This window comes from Tamandua tetradactyla, chromosome 4 (genome assembly GCF_023851605.1).
Source record: "Tamandua tetradactyla isolate mTamTet1 chromosome 4, mTamTet1.pri, whole genome shotgun sequence".
NCBI lineage: Eukaryota > Metazoa > Chordata > Mammalia > Pilosa > Myrmecophagidae > Tamandua > Tamandua tetradactyla.
In genome coordinates, this window is record NC_135330.1 from 165,321,778 (window position 1) to 165,339,212 (window position 17,435).

The window sequence follows — 17,435 nt, forward strand, 5'->3', positions numbered from 1 at the left end:
ATGATTTGGAGGTTAAAAAAATAAGTGCATATATGTATTTATGGGGTCATATTCTTGGATTAGGTGAACTGACATCCATGCATGCTCTTACATTATTAGTTCAACCAAAAGGGTGGCTAAATTTCATGACTAAAAAGTAAATCTCATATACACTAAAAAGTAAATACTACAAATTTTCTACCTACATCATTAAAGGAAAAAAACAAAATCTCTCTTTCTGCCTGAGTAAGAAGAAGAACTGACTTTTACTCTAAGAAAATTTATTCTAATTAGGTATGACCAGTAGTTACTAAGTAATTAACGTTTGCTTAGAGAGAAAATAGCACCTAGCTCAGTGCCCCAGCCCTGAACAGTCACTGCTCAACCAATGTATGTTGAGTGAATGACTGATGTAAGTGTTTGAAGACCTGGAATTAAAACTTAGTATTTTAAGTAATAATAGATGGCTCAGTTTTATTCATTCATTCATTAACTGGCTCTTTCTTCTTGGCTAGAGATGTAAAAAAGGAAATGCAAGAAAAGGCTTTTCTGGATAAGAAGAGAGGAAAATATAGAAGAAGCAAGGAGCAATAAGTAGGAGCCCAATGAGGCAAAAAAAGAAGGAATGTTGGGTATCGTCAAAATTAATGTGTACAGAAAAATATAAAGGATGAGGAAAACTGAGGAAGCTGGCTGAGAGATTGAGTAGGAATCTATTATTCTCCATATAATTCCGTAGTCATCTCCAGCCTAATTGTTTCCTCTTTGTTCTTGTTTGAAATGAAAACTGCTATCACTTGAAAGTAAGTGCATTTCTATTGCTGCCATCAGACTAGTTTTTATATGATAAACAATAACTAGCAATTGATATTATACCTATAATTTATATTTAGTATTTGCTTTGTGCCTCTCATTCTATGGCTATCTTATATTCCGAACTCCAGTTTTTACAACAACTTCATAACAGAGATGTGATTACTCCCATTTTATAATGGAGACTTTGGGGTTCAGACAGATTATTTGTGCAGTGTCATACAGCTGCCAAGTGGCAGAGGTGGATTTAAAGGCAGACTGATCAGACTCTAAGTCCTTTCTCTTTCTTTCTGTTCTATATCTTAGGGATAACTGAGAAGGAGAACAGCAAGAGAAGTGTCTTGAATTGAAGAATTTGTTCATTCATTTAGTCATTTGACAAATACTTGTTAAAAATAAAGGTCTATTTGTTAAAAATAAAGGTCTAGTTGTTAAAGGTGTTAGGTTCTGATGATGGAATGATGAATGAAAAACAACAAGTTGGTGTCCTAGGAGCAGAGCGTTAAGGAGACAGGTAGACACAGGATTCTGAAATAGTGACCATTAACAAGATGAGTAAGTGTTGAGGTTGGAAACACTTAATCCAACCATAGGAAATCAGGAAGGAAGATGATGCTTGAACATCTTTCTAAGGAATTAGCCTAGAGAAAATTGGGTGGACAATGGTGTTCCAGAAAAAATAAACAATGAGTCTATACCTGGGTAGATTCAGGGAAATACAGATGTTTATAGGGCTAAAGCATGAGGTGTGGAATGTCAAAAGATGAAAATGGGGAGGTGAAGAGAGATCTGATTATGAAGGACCTTGTAGGCTATGGGAAGAAATTTGCACTTTATGCTTGGAGCAATGGGGAAACATTGAATGATTTTAAGTAAAGAAACAAAAGGCTCAGGTTTGGATGTTAGAATGATGACTCTGGATATTCAGAGGAGGATGGATTAGAATAGGTCAGGACCAGAGGCGGGGAGACCTGTTCCATTAATACAGGTAGGAGGAAATGATTACCTAATTTAAGGTAGTGATAACGGTTAGAATTGGATGGATTTGAGAAATATGGAGATGCAATTAATAGAACTTGGTGATTAATAATTTGGAAAGATAGACTGTATAAGTTAGGTTAAACTAAGTTTATACTGCTATATAAAACAACCCCCAAATCTCAACAGCTTAACAAAATTTTATTTCTCAATCACACAAAGTCCATTTTAGGTCTAGGCCACTCTTTTGGGCGATTTTTCTCTATTCTCAGTGATCTAGTTGCTTCAGTCTTGTGGCCCTCCATCTCAACATGAGACTTACAATCATTGTGGCAAAGGGAAAGAAAGACTGGAAGGTTGTGCATGAGTTTTTCACTGCTTTAGCCCAGAAATGGCCCATTTTATTCCACTCACCTCTCATTGGCTAGAACTAGTCATTTGGCCCCACCCAATAACAAGAATCCTTCTCTGTGCTCAGAAGAGAGAAAAATGCTAGTATCATCCATCACAAAGACTAACAAGTTCTGCACTTTAAAAATGTAAGAATGTTTATACATGTGGAGAGAAGGGTATGGAGCTGTATGTAACAGTGGACATAACACTCCAAAGTTTTGGGTTGATTCATGAGATGGGGAAGGGTATGTAGGTCCTGTAGGCTTTCAGGAATTTGGCCACTTTGTCCTGAAGTCAATATTAATGTTTATTAAAGCATCTTTTTGCACAATTTTTTTGTCCTTTGGGCTTCCTGGGCTGCCCTTTCTACTAGTTATTCTCCTCCCCAACTCCTGCCCAACTTCTGCTGTCTTGGTGCAAGTCTCCCATTAAAAGTTCATCTATGAGGAAGCTTGGTGCAATGCTGGGAAAACAATTTGCCAGCAATCCCCAGTTCAGATTGTGGAATTACAGGAGTATGGTTCCAGCATATTGTGAGGTGAGTCCACAATGTCCATGGACTTATGAACTATTTACCTCCACTGGAAAAGAGCAGTGTGCTAAAGGGAAACTAAGTAGTTTGAGTACCTTTTGCTTATATTCATTCCAAACCATAAACAGGATTGGTTAATCACAAAAATATCTTAATCTAAAAGGCCTTATTTTCTATTTTATAGCCTGGGATGTAGGGTTTTAATAAGTAAAGAAAATTTCTTTATTTCCTTTGTATAAAAAACGTAGGAATCTAAATTCACCATATATGTCATGTACATTTCTGTCCTCTGCCTTAGATACCAGTTGTGCTGGTCTGAAACTGTTGTATAGCTCAGAAAAGCCATGTTCTTTAAATCTGAATCCAATCGTGCGGGGGAAGGCCTATAATGGGGTAGGACCTCTTGAATAGATTGTTTCCATGGAGATGTGACTCACTCAAATTGTGGGCGTGACCCTTTGATTAGATTATTTCCATGGAGCATGATGCCTACCATCCAAGGTAGTTCTTATTTAATTTACTGGAGTCCTTAAAAGAGCTCACGGAGAGAGCAAGAGCTCAGAACCCATATGGAGAGCAGAGAGACACAGATATCTGGAGATGCTTGGAGAGCCAGACAGAAATACCCTTGGTGCTAAGCAAGGATTCAGAGAAATAGCCAGAACCTGAAGAGATCCAGCACAGATGTCTGGAGATGCAGAAGAAACAGAAAGCTGTTTGAACCAGAAACCAGGAGAGAAGGACAGCAGGCATTGCCATGTGCCTTCACATGTGACAGAGAAACCCCGGATGGGATCAGCCTTTCTCGAGTGAAGGTATCCTTTTGTTGATGCCTTAATTTGACGTCTTCATGGCCTTAGAATTGTAACTTGTAACTTAATAAATTCCCTTTAAAAAAGCCAGTCCATTTTTAGTATATTGTATTTTGGCAACATCAGCAAACCAAAACACCAGTTAAATACAATAAGATGAGCTATGTGAAATAAAAGAACACATAATCTAGAATTCTTACCAAAGCTGTTGAGGAAAGCTTGTAATATAAAGTGAGATTTTAAAAAATGTGTTGATTAAAAAAGCAATCACAACTAGAAATATTTCTTCATTTTCTTCCTGTATAAGTAGAGAGAGAGAAGTGGTTTCTTCCTTTCAGTAGGATCCAAGGTCCGTCTCTCTCTATAGTAAGACCAGCACAACTGGTATCTAAGGCAGAGGACAGAAATGTACATGACACATATGGTGAATTTAGATTCCTATGTTTTTTATACAAAGGAAATAAAGAAATTTTCTTTACTTATTAAAACCCTACATCCCAGGCTATAAAATAGAAAATAAGGCCTTTTAGATTAAGATATTTTTGTGATTAACCAATCCTGTTTATGGTTTGGAATGAATATAAGCAAAAGGTACTCAAACTACTTAGTTTCCCTTTAGCACACTGCTCTTTTCCAGTGGAGTACGTGTCTTAGTTTTCCAAGGATGCTTTGACAAATACTGCCATTGACTTAAACAGGATGAATTTATTGCCCTACGGGTTTGAAGACAAACATCAAGGTATTGGCATGGCTTGTTTTCTCCAAAGTCTGTAGCATTTCAGCAATCCTCTGTCCCATGACCATTTCTCTCCCCTAGTGTTTGCTCTTCTGGTTTCTGCTGCCTTCTGCCTTCTTCTGACTGCCTATGTATGAATTTCTTCTCTTTATAAAGCCTCTGGGCAGAGGGATTAAGGTTCATTCTGATTTAATCTAAATAATATCTTCCAAGATCCTACTCACAAATGAGTCCATGCGTTAAGTAATAATAGCATCTTCCAAGGTCCTGTTTACAAATGGGTTCACATCCTCAGAAACATGGATTAAGACTTGAACGTATCTTTTGTGGGGGATGTGATTCAATCCCCAACAGTAGGCTTGCATTAAATGTTTGTAGAATGAATTAAGAGTGAAAAATAAGACTTAATCAAGTGCTGTCTGGCCAGCTGAGGGCTTCTCCTTTTCTGTAATCAGCTCTCCTTAAGCCACTGACTGGTAATAGCACCAGCAGTTACACAGGCTCACCTTCTGCCTGTCTCAAAAGGCAAGGTTTCTTTGTTGCCTTCCCCAGATTCTTTCAGCCATCAAAAGAGTGTGCAGATTCATCCTGCTCTCCTGCTCACTGTTTCTGGGATTTGGGGCAACTTGTAACCTCTCTGAGCCTCAGGAGATCAGCTGGAAAAGCTAGAAAAGAAGAATCAGGGCGGTGATCCCTGCCCTGGCTGCCTCACAGGCTTGACGTGAAGTGGGATAATATCATGTGTGTGACGTGTTTTGAAAACTATAAAGGACTATGTGTCAAGCTCTAAAGGGAAACTAATTATTTTTAAAAATTCTTTTTCTATGGCCATGCTGTGCTCTCTGCTCACTCACCCTAGTTTCTTTCTTCCTTCTTTATTCACTCTGTGTCCTACTCACCCTGTTGTCTTTACAACATGCTTGCTTTCTTGCTCTTAGATCTCTACCCTCTGTGCTTAATCAACTCCAAAAATAAAAGGGTAAAAGTGGGAAAAAAATCTGTACCTAATGCTGAAAGTTTCAGCAAACTGCTCTTTTCTCTTTTTTTCCATGCTTGTCTTCAAGTATGTTATTCACAGCACCTCTCATTACATTGTGATGTTTGATAAATATTCCTATTAAAGATAACTCAGAGAGCTATGCATTTCTACAGTGATGATATTTAGTAATTACCCTTAACTCTGGTCTTCAGGGCCCTTTCCCTGGGCAAATGCCATCTCATTATTTTGGTCTGTCAATCTGCTTTCTTTTGTCTTATGTCCCAGTGGCGCATGATCCAGAGACTTGTTACGATACTGAGATCGTTACTTTGAAATCTAGCTCCTTGAAACCAAACAGTGTATTTTATGTTCATATGACAATTGACAATACATTTCAATATCTTTGGAATTACATTTTGTATATATATTATTTTCTAGAAAGTGCAGCCTGGATATAGCCTTGTCTGTTCTTTCGAAACTAAGTTTTCATTTGGACGTCTTGGCAGTGCTATTAGAAGCTCATAACAATCAAATAACTTGATTAAGGCCATTTCCTGGGCTGAGGCAGCTTACTCTATCTGTGTCCTGATCAGCTTTCGGAATTACTTCTTTTCAGTTCTATCCAGCTATTGTCTTTCCCCACTTCAAGTTCAATCAAAATTTAAAAAGGAAGTAGGTAAAATGAAAATCTAAAGGACAGTGAACAACTAAACAGATAAATTAATCTGTATATGCGTGATCTGCTTTTGGTTGTTGATATCATAATATCTAAAGGAAACCCAAGGAAAAATAGTTAAATAGAAAAATATAGAGTCATAGCCGTGCTTTTGAACACTGTTTGCTTCTTTCTGGCTTTTTTGCACTCCCAACAAATGTTTATTTTCGTCCTGGTGTTACTTCCCTAGCACTAAAAGTGGTTCTTAATTCATCAATATATTTGAAAATGAACAGTATTTATTGGGCTCTTACAGTATGTCAGATACAAGGCACTAGATAAACAATAAAAAAATCAGATGCAGTCTCTGTTTAGAGAGTTATAATGAGATATTCACATTAATGAGAGCATAAAAGCAAACTGAGGTCTAAATTCTGAAGGAAATGGGTATGGTTTTATGAATGCATTTCATCATGAAAATGACCAGATTTTGGATCCATATCAGGGAAGTGATTCTAGAGATCAGAAGTGTGAGTAGGAATTACTCAGAAGAAAGATGGAGCCGGTGAGGGAACACAGCTCTATTGCCTCCACTCAGAGAGAAAAGCAGGTACGAAAGCCTGATAATGGAAATAGCCTAGAATAGTTGAAAAACTGAAAGGAGGAAAATGTGTTTGGAGGTCAGAGAACAATGGGCAGTAGTTTGGGGTGAGGTAGACAGGAGGACAGAGCCAAAATACCCATGGCTGGATAGACTGTCCATGTAAAGGCCACAGGAATTGGTTAAAACATTTTAAATAAGCCTTCTGACATTGTCACATTTTTTATTTGAAAAGATATGTCTAACTTCTATCTTCCTTGTGATGGAAGGATAAAGTATGGTCTCAGAATTAGGAAATGTATTCATTTTGAGAAATCTGTAGTACATGATTCCATGATCATTATACATACTTCACTAACATATTGTGAAGTGATATTATATTACTCACCACATTATATTACTGAGCATCTTTGTCTCAAGCAAGAAATGGAAATCTTTGAGAAAATAAGTTTTTTTTATCTCATATTTCTTTATATATCAGCACCTAACACAGTGACTGGCACATAGTGAGTTATCCTTAAATGGTTGTCAAGTCAATGGCTGGCTGGTTAGCTGGTTGGAAATGAATGAATGAAAACTGATGTTACCAACAAATATGTTTGAACTTAGGTCATGTAGGCTAAGATACATGATAGTTTCAAAATTCTTTTTAGATATGTATGGACTTCCCTTTTAAATTTCTATACAGTGGGAGTCCTTAAATTTATTTGGATTAGACGTATAGTATAATTAACATCAGTAGCTAGGGAGCTGCAATTAGAGCAGACTTGACCTGGCATATTACATTCTCAATAGTAAAGGCAATAAGCTGAGGTGATATGTATTATTCAGTAGCAAAAATGTCATTGGGTCAGTCTTTCTAAATAGGTGACATTTCCGGTTTAGGAAGTGTATATTCTGGCAAAATTTGGACAAATCAAAAGGCTGACTGGGAACTTTAAGATGTGAGACAGTCATCTGGAAGAATCCATGAAGGGTAGATAAGTTTAAGGGTTGGGCCCTGTTCGGTTGTGGTCAGTTTGTTTTGAAGTATCTCAAGTCTATTGGAGGTGAGCTTGGTTTGGTTTTGAAAAGGTTTGAAAGGGAGGTCTGGTTTTTTTGGGTTGGTTTTTCCTGTTCCTCCTCAATTCAAGTAAAGTGGTTAAGAAGATAAAAAAGTAAGAAGACACTAATAGAGAAAATCTTATTTACCAAGAGCAAAGCAAACCCTAATAGCTCATTTTGAAAGGTAAAATGCAGGAGGTTATTTGAGGTTTCCTAGTGAAACGTGTTAAATTGATGCTGGTTTGGGGTTGGGAGGGGTGCCCATTGCCTTAGAAACATGCTAGCTGTCTGCTAAATAATCTGAGAGAATGCTCTGTGCTTAAATTATCATTTCTAAATGAGTTATCCCTGAAAGGAAAACATTTTTTAATTTAACAAGGATAATGCTTTTGGTGGGGCTGGCATTGGGGGCTTTTAGGTGAACTCAGATTCAGAACTCATACTGGTGTCTCCTTACACCCATTTGTGTGATATGGATGTCATTTATGTAGAATATTAGATGTGAAAAGCAAAGGCCATGTTTGGTGTCTATACTCCACGGCTTCTAGCATTAGCTCCTGTGTATTTTAGAATAGCAAGGAATATTCAAACAAAGCAGAGCAAATAACTGGATCCTGGGCCACATTCACAATTCACATTTAGCTCATAAGTCCCTTTTCAACATGGGTTTGAACATGACTTTAGGGTTCCGGCCGCTGAATGCGCACACACTGATAACATAAGGCATGCTTAACATTTTCTGCTAGGACTTTCTATATTGTTGAATTGTGCCCAAAATGGTATGTACATCTGTCATTGTCAATAGAAACAGCTGTACTGTTGTTCTACCTTCCAGTGTATAGAGAAGGTGGCCAACCACAATACAGACAAATTAACTGAGCTTTGCTTATTAGAAAAAAAGAAAGAATTTGACTGAGCACACAATCAGAACCTTCTGATATAGGAGGGTACTGGTTTTCTTTGTAAAATGTTGCATTTTATTTTACCTGCACTTTGATGTTGCCCAAAATAATCCCTTTTTTCTCTTTTTCTCTCCCTTTGGCGTCCTCTCTTTGGATATGTATGGACTTGTGAACTGTGGCTTCTTCTCTTATAACAGGTAAGAAAGGACAAATTCTGCCACTTGCATTTTTTTTCTGAACTCTGCTTATATTTGGTTGGAAATATGACATATATTTCACTGCAATATTTTAATATGCTAAGAATATGTCCTAAACTTGAAAATGGATAGCTCTTAGGATGTCTTTAATAAGAAAGCTTTAATTAATGGATGATACACACTATCAAGTGTCATTTAGATCATGTGTGGTTATTTGTATAACAAGGCATTTTAGTAAGGGCAATGAGTTCCTGAAAATTAGACGGTAAATTGATTCATCCTTCCCCATTGGCTTATGTTGTAACTTCTGATTGAACGTCCGTTGGCAGTGCTGCCTTACGTTTTACAAAGCTGAGCTTTCTTTGTTTTCCAGCTTCTTCTCCTTCAAGGAGTCAGTTATTTATAAAGTCGGGAAAATGCACTTGGGGAGTAAGAACTTTGCCACGATAACTTTTGTCAAGCAAATGATTTTTCATATTATGAATAATCACTCCATATATGTATAGTAATTTTTCTTTTCAAAGTGGGAGATACATATAATAATAAGTATTCTTGGTCACATTGAATGCTTCCATATTAATATTACTTTGAATACATATGAATGTTTCCTATCATTCAAAGCAAAATTTTGGAACCCTTAAGAAAGATATATTTTTTTTAACTTCATGTAAGGCAGAAACAAAAATGTTCAAAACTGTATGCATAATTGTAGTGTATATGATATAGTATGTGTGGCCTTTGGTGTATGCATGCTTTGTTTGCTCAGGAGGCATGCAAGCAATATATGTGATATTCAGAAATATTCATGAGAAATAATAATTCATCTTACAGTGGTCATCTTAACCAAATCATTCCTTTAGGTTCTCCAAGCTCCAGATATATCTTTATATGATTGAAATAAGAGGAAGAAGTGTTTCTAGTCTCAATTATCTTTGGTCCCCAAAGAACTGCCTTTGAAGTTATGATTTAATGTTATGTCTTCAGCTTTCATCTAGGCTATTTATAGGAAAATTACTACTGAAAAAACAAACTAGATTTAACAGATTGCCCTTTTCATGTTTGTCAAAGGCTCTTAATTCATCACACCACAAAATAAACTCATGGGATTTTGGGCCAGGAAATTTTTTTCTTTATATACAAATATATGTTTTTTCTCAAGTTAGTGAAAGACAAAAAAATAACCCATTGTGTTTTTATTATGACTACCAACTGGGAAACTTAGAATTAAATTTTTGCTTCATGATAGTAAGCATCGTACCCTCATCCCTAGTGAAATTACTTTTTCAATATTTTCCATGTTAAAAAAGTATTTAATAGCACTGCTTATGTGTGTCATAATATTGTAAGAACCTTTCTTTCTCTAGGCAAAGTTGTAAATGGTAAATCATATTAAAATTAAAAACAATAAGAATTAACATTCTTAGAGAGTTTCCTAAGTACCATGTATTTTTTTACATGTATCAACTTTTTAAAAGTGACACACATGCACGCACACATGCACCAGTACTCCTACACTTCTTACATGTTTGGAGAAGTTTTGTTGAAGTTTGGGGGAAAGAGTACATTTATATCTTAGCATATCAGATAGCACTATTTTAAAACCTCCTCTATGTAGCTCAGCCAAACTTCCTTTTCTCCCCTCCTCTCTTCTGTCCCTTCTTTCTTATATGAAAAATTAAATTTAACTTCATTTTCTGATGTGGAGATAATTAGCTCCACCTAGCTTTTCCACTCACATTTAGCTCTGAACCTTCCTTGCATATTAAAAGAATACAGAGATGTCTGAAAATGGATGCACGGACAGATAAATACATTAAATGTAGAAACAAGGGCTATCCTTCTCCCTAACTCAATTTGGCAGAGTACTTATTTTTTTCTTATTAATGAGTGTTAGGTCCTTCAGTTATATAGGCAGGAATTATAATCAATAGTATCAGTCCTTGGAGTTAGATTCTTGAAAACACATTTAGATTCAACAGTAGCTGATCTTAATTCAATAAGAAAGCATCTTTTATGAGTTCAGAACCAGAACCTTAATTCTAGAGCTGTTGCATATTTATGGTGTACAACAGAATAAGGGCATCTGGAATGTGTTTTCATGGTAGAATCCTAAATAAGAAAGCAGAGCACATTAATATGTCAACACTAACCTAAACCTGAATAAATTTTGAAATATCAAAGGAGTAAGGTGCTCAACTACAAAAAAAAAATAGTTTTGATATCTGTTTAAAGAGCATAAATAAAAATAAATGTTCAGGGCAGAATTTTAAGAGTATTAAAATGATTGAAATGAAAACAGTATTACAATGCTGAAAGATTTATTAGATGGGTATCTTACACTGTCAAGAATGCATTTAAAATATTAATGCCGAAGATATTGAAATGACATGGTTGCAGACTTTGTCTTTCCAAGTACTAAACAACTGCATCTCATGGTTCTGATGTCACTTGCGACACTTATTTTATTGGATCTCTTGTATCATCTGGTCTATAAATAGAACTCCCTAGAATATCTACAGAGTCGTAATCCATTAAATATAGTTCTTTTCACAGCATTCACCGGGTAGTAGGCAAACTTGTTGATAACCCCACGCTCTGTTTCTATTATGGTATTGACACAGTCAGGCTATGCTGCTTTAAATCTTGGAGCCTATTTGCTATTTTCTGTCCTAGAAGTAATCAATATTGAATCACATCTGGGCAGCCTGGGTGGGCTACTCTGGTGAATCTTGCAAAGCACTTTACTGCTGACCAGGCATTTAGGGTATGGGTATGGGGCTTGTGACTGCTTGTGAGCTATTCCAAACACTTATCAGAATAACTTTCTTGATCATCAGGCTGGAGGACCACAGGGTATAAGGCAGTTTTTAACATAATTTGCCTTCTTGGATCTGGTCTAAAGGAACCTCATGTTAATTTGAATGTCATACTTTAGCTAATTAAGTTCAAGGGAGACTCCATTTAGTTGAGGGATTTTTTTTCCATTAGTTTTGCTAACTAAATACATTTTGAAGAGCTAGAAAAAAAAAGTGATCATTGTTGAAATTTGTTCCCAAAGCCATACACATACCATCTGCTATTTCTTCACTGTTCATCCCTTGGCCATTGTTTTAGTAGTCTGTGGCAGAACGGAAAAAGTCTGGGACACATTTTCTGCTTCCAAAGAATAGGGAAAGTGGAGAGCTTCTTTGTCCTCAGAGAGAAGGGAATTGTTGTTATATCATAGGGTTATTAGTAACTTTATAACAGTAAAAACACTGGGTTTCAAAGAGAAAAAGAGCTTATTGCTAGGTGCATAGTAGGAGAGCAGATGGCCTTTTGGGCCAAAAATTTACCTCCCTGAACTGCAGTAATTTTGATAGTTTTGTTAGAAAAAAAGATGGGTAGGGTTTAGGATAATGAGCACAGTGGCCCACCTGTAATGAGATGTGCTCTAACTATAGGGTTTTTAGTAACTTTATAACAGTAGTCTTAAAGGGCATAAAACACCTAGAAAATTGCAGGTATATGGATGGTTATGGGACATTCAGAGGGACATAGTGAAAGTGGGGGGTTTGCAGTTATCTGCCTCTGAAAGTGACATTTTTTAAAAATGGATTATCCACCGTGACCACCTACACTCCCAGCTTGTATGCTAATGGCATATGGGTCCCACTGGGTCCTAGTGGTAAATTGTAACCTAGCTAAAAGCAGTATTTCTTATTAGCCAGTCAGTATTCACATGGTTTCTTCCAGATGTTCATATGCAAATCCTTTATTAAAAGTGTTTCTTTATGATGCCTGTCTTCATTTTGTTCTCATTTCTGGATTTTTCAGTTCCAGCAACTCTTGGCTGTTAGGTCTATCTCAAGAATTTGTAGCGCAGCTTTGTTATCATTATTTTTATTGTCTCCCACTCAGAGAATTAATCCATTGTACAATATAAGTCATAATTATTGTTTATTCATAAGTCTTTCAATGGCATTTCTCCCAATTAGTCTTTCTGGTCGGATAATCAAAGTAAACATATATGTTATATTTCGTTAAGATCAAGCCCATTCTTACTTCTGCTTAATAGCTAGTTACAGCATTTAGCATTCACCCTAGTTATATTCTCATTTCATCTTTCTTCCTTACTTGCTCCTCCTTTGGAAATGTCCAGCACATAGCTAGTTGTATCTGATACATGTAAATTACTTGAGTTTAACAGAATTGAAAGTCTTACGCATTTTTTTTACCCAACACTGAAAATTTCACCACTCTGGTGACTCCAACTCGACCTGCCTGTATCACACATCTGCTTCTTGTTTTGTTAGTATTGATCCATAGAGCTTGATGACCCATTATTAGTAAATATATTATACTTGATAATCATTTATTTCCATCACCCTAGCTGCCTAATAGTGTGAATATATGGCTTTGGGAATGAAGGCTACTGTCTTGTTGGGACATTTATTTTATTCTTCACAGAAGGCCAATAAGCATCATCATCATCACCAGTGATTTACTTCTCCCAGGTAAGAGAGAGATTCTTAAATTCTTGTTTTCTAAGTCTAAATCAATTTTAAAAATCAACAGCTGGTGTTAGAATGCAGTTGGAAGATCTAGTATTAACCCAAATTTTGTTGCTGGGTTTCGATTCTACTACTTACCCCACTTTAGAAGTGTTTCCATGGATCCTTTTATGTTGTCATATTTGCATTCTAGGGGGTAAAACCTGCTGATTTCTTTCTTCTACTCTTTACCTTGGAAGTAAGATTGCGTTATAGGGAGGTACTGCTGATACAGACTCAACTCCTATTTCACAGATGCTGCCATTTTGTTGATTGGTCCACATTCTGCAGGGCCTGGGTTCATTCTCGCTGCTTTTGGGGCTAAATTCAACCATTCCCCAGAAAGTGACATTATCTCTATAGAAACCAAAAAGACTGTCTTTTCTCTTGGCCAGCTTTAGAGAGTTGACATCCCATTTTACTTCAACACTTGTTCTGTTAAGGAACATGTACCAGGTTGTCCAGGGGCTGGACCTGGGACAATTTTTGTGACCATACTCTATGACAGTTATATTTTCCTCTCTGGTCCTGACCTGATCCTGTGTTAGGCAGCATATCCTTCCTTGCCCCCTTAGTAAGTTGAGTGCTTTGTGTTCCTGGGCATTCTTCATCTCTCTTCTTCTTTTTAGAAACCATCAGTCCCAAAGTACCTGTCATCATTTCTAACAGAGAGTCTGGAATACCTTATACAAGTAGGATCCCTGATGAAATTTCTCATCATATTTAAGTGATGCTGAGATTTTTACCTTATTTTTTTGAAGAATGGCCTTTACTTAGATCCCAGTGTATACATATAGGCATATAGCTGAGTTTGAACTTTTCCATGAATTTTTCTTACTCAAAACTAATTTCAGGCTTCTCATATATTGATGAGTATCCTCAGTTTATGAAGATCCTCAACCCAATAGGATATACTATTAGGTATTGTCTGTCTTTTAAAATTCTCATGAAACCAGAGGCTTACCCAATCTAAATGGGGTGGGAGGTCATTTCCATTTCTATTATAATAGAGAAGAGGCTAAATTCTGTTGGATTTGCTAATGCTATTGCTTGTTCTTTCCAAGCTGGGTGGCCGTTGACAAAATCATGCTCCTCATTCTGACAGATGCTGCTAATTCACAGCTTCACATTGGCTGAGGGCATTCTGCCAATGTGGATATTTGAGGGAGGGCAATTCTATCTTCTCATGGCTACACTCAGAAAAGGCTGCCCTTCTCTTGGCTTCCCAAGGTCATGGTGCTCACTGTTCAGCTCATTTGGTCTCTTTTCAGAACTAGGACCACAGTTCCCTTACTGCTCCTGGAGAACTATACCTAGAGATTAGACAGCTTTTCTTTCTTTGTTCCTAAAAAGCAAAAGATTTGATCACACCATTTTCCAGACAGTTCAGTATTCTGACGGAGGTTACCTTAATGTTTTGGGGGCCCCTATGTTCACCTTTCTGAAGGTTTCCCTCAAGGATTTTGGAGTAATTCTGAGACATCTCTTTCAACAGAACATTAAAAAAAAAATCAAAACTTAAATTGTCAATGGGGTGCATTACTAAATTATATCTAAATAATAATGATGATCATTAGGTGTTAGAATATTTTACATAATAGAAAGTCACTCATTATTGTACTTGTTCTTTGAAACCTTCTGCAAGATCATTATTATCATATTTTTTTGTGACAGTATTGGCACAGCTTGTTACATTTTCTTCAAAGTAGTATTAGCTCGTAGCTTTCCAAATAATGTTCCTTCATGTTTATACGTGATGGTAAAAGGTTAATTTCCCAATGTATGAACTGAGCTACGTGCTTCATATATATATATATATATATATATATATATATGCTATGATATTTCTCTGATAAAATCTCTGGAAAAGTTTTTCTCTTTCTTATTTTTTATGGTCGTATGTCTTTTTAACTTCAGATGTCTCATGCTACTAGAGATCAGAGTACTAGAGATAGAGATGGAGGCAGGTATCGAATGTTATGAAAGAAACATTATGATTTATTAATGTATGTGTGCAGAATGGTGACGTGAATTACCTGATATCTCATAGTCATTGCATAAAAGACATTAATTCAGAGTCAACATTCAAGTGTGATGTCCTGGCTGTCAGTAAAGTCTTTCCACTGTGTCAGTGATGCTCCTTTTTGATAGTCAAGAATAGTCTCTGCAGCAGGTTACATTTAGAGATACCTGGAACCTCCACATGTCTACTAAGTCAGAATCTTGGAGTGGAATCTAGAAATTCATACTATTTTCCAACTCCTTAGGAAATTATGAAATGTAAATTTTATAATCACCAAAAATACACACACATATACATATACACACAAGGGAAGGTATAAGAAAAAGAACTACATTTCTAAAACATCTGATTGGAGAAACCCCATTAGAATGGGGTTTAAAAGAGGTTTGGGGATAAAACTAAATGCTAAATTGCTACTGGTGCCACTTATAATCTGGTCTTCAATTTATCTATTACTGTTGGGAGACCTCGCTTTGAGACATGTTTAAAGAATGAACAAAAAAATAATTAGAAATATATTTGCCCTTGGGGCAAATCTGTTATTAGACAAAGACTGGATTCTTTCACCCAATGTGCTCAATAACCAATTCCTGAGACACTGGGTTTCAAAAAGAAAAAGAGTTTATTACTAGGTGCATAGTAGGAGAGCACATGGCCTTTTGGGTCAAAAATCTACCTCTCCGAACTGCAGTAATTTTGATAGTTTTGTTAGAAGAAAAGATGGGTAGGGTTTAGGATAATGAGCACAGTGGCCCACCTGTAATTAGATGTGCTCTAACTATTGAGCACGTGCAGATTGATTACATGCTTAGTCACAGAACATTTGTAAGAAAATGGCATTCTTGATATCATGATAGGTGTGATTTTTAGTATTATAACGGAGTATTGGTTACTTGTAGGTTAAAATCTAAGCTACTGTACATGTCAGGCAGGTCCATTTTGGTTAGATCCAGTCTCTGTTATCAAGACTTGAACTTGGGTTGGGTTAGTTCTGTGCTGACCCAGGAGCCTTCATTAATAAACATTAATAGCTGTCTTTAGTAACTACAAGACTTTAAAGTTGAAAATCTGGATACTTGGCTACAAATGAAGGTTAGTCACAAGGTTTTTACAATCACAGGGGCAGAAGATAAAGGCTATATACTTTCAGAGATCAAGGCAGCTAGATTACAATTTAGAAATTTCAGGTATTTCCCTCTGTCTACTCTAATATACCTGAAAGCAAAAAGGAATATCTATATAATGATTCAGCAATCAAAATCATCCCTTAAATCCTAATTTATTGGTTACGTACTAGTGTAACTGCACACAGTGACAAAACCTGTTTACCTAATGTGTAGTTTGTCCCTTTCTCCTATTTTTCACCCTGCTTCTTCCCCTCTCCCAAATGCCTTGCCACTTTCCCCCTTAATCTGTGTTAATATCTTTCAGTGTGCCTAGCTGATATTATATTATACTTTTTCACATTACCCTGAGAGTTTGTTCTGCCTTTTTTCCACACCCAATTTATAACCCCAAGTCTTAGTAAATGTGTTCAATAATGTATTGGTGCAGAATTTGTTAACAGAATGAGAAATTTCCTCTCTTTCAATGCTATCATAGGGGATGTTATGCCATGAGGATTTTTTCCCCCTAGGATTGTTGCTACTTGTAGGAAACACCCTGCCCCCCACTAGTTAGCAGTCCCCCCAGTAGTAATATTTTATCATAGCCTTCATTAAGAGAAAATGCCTTTACTTTGCCATTACCTCTTAGAATTTTAACAATGCCTTAAAATTCTGGGACTGAGAGGTGTGGTTTTTCCATCTTGGGTGGATAGAGTTGATGAGGAAAATAGTCACAGAATAAGTGAAGAGACTATTCTTGTTTTGTTGATGGCTTCTTTTGGTGATTTCTTTAGTCCTATTCAAGCTAAGATTATTAAGAACTTAATGAAAAGAGCATATTACCTCTTTACTTAAAGAGCTATTAATGAAAACTGTAATATCCTTCCAGCCTGGGGCAGGGGGGAGTGTAATTGATATGACTTCATATGGGGACAAATTGTTAGCTGTCTAAATTTGCGACCAGGACTTGAATCTCAGTATCCTTGAATACATCTTGTTCATATACCAGTAATAACTAGATTTGTGAAAAAATAAATGTACCAAGCAAAGAATGCCCTTTATGTCTTTAACTCATTATGTCTGGTTCTGATAAAAACTCCCAGCCTCATGAACAGGGCTGTGGCCTCTCTTGCCCCTTAAGCATGTGTGGGCC

At 36.5% G+C, this 17,435-nt stretch overlaps 1 long non-coding RNA gene across 1 annotated transcript in view; it reads left to right on the forward strand.

Annotated features, from left to right (window-relative positions):
* The window catches only part of LOC143681485 (uncharacterized), a 320,995-nt gene extending 312,153 nt beyond the window's left edge, over positions 1–8,842 (forward strand). The window contains exon 3 of the long non-coding RNA XR_013174674.1: positions 8,622–8,842. This is a non-coding gene — a long non-coding RNA (uncharacterized LOC143681485). The remainder of the gene's footprint in view (positions 1–8,621) is intronic.
* Positions 8,843–17,435: the final 8,593 nt, after the last annotated feature.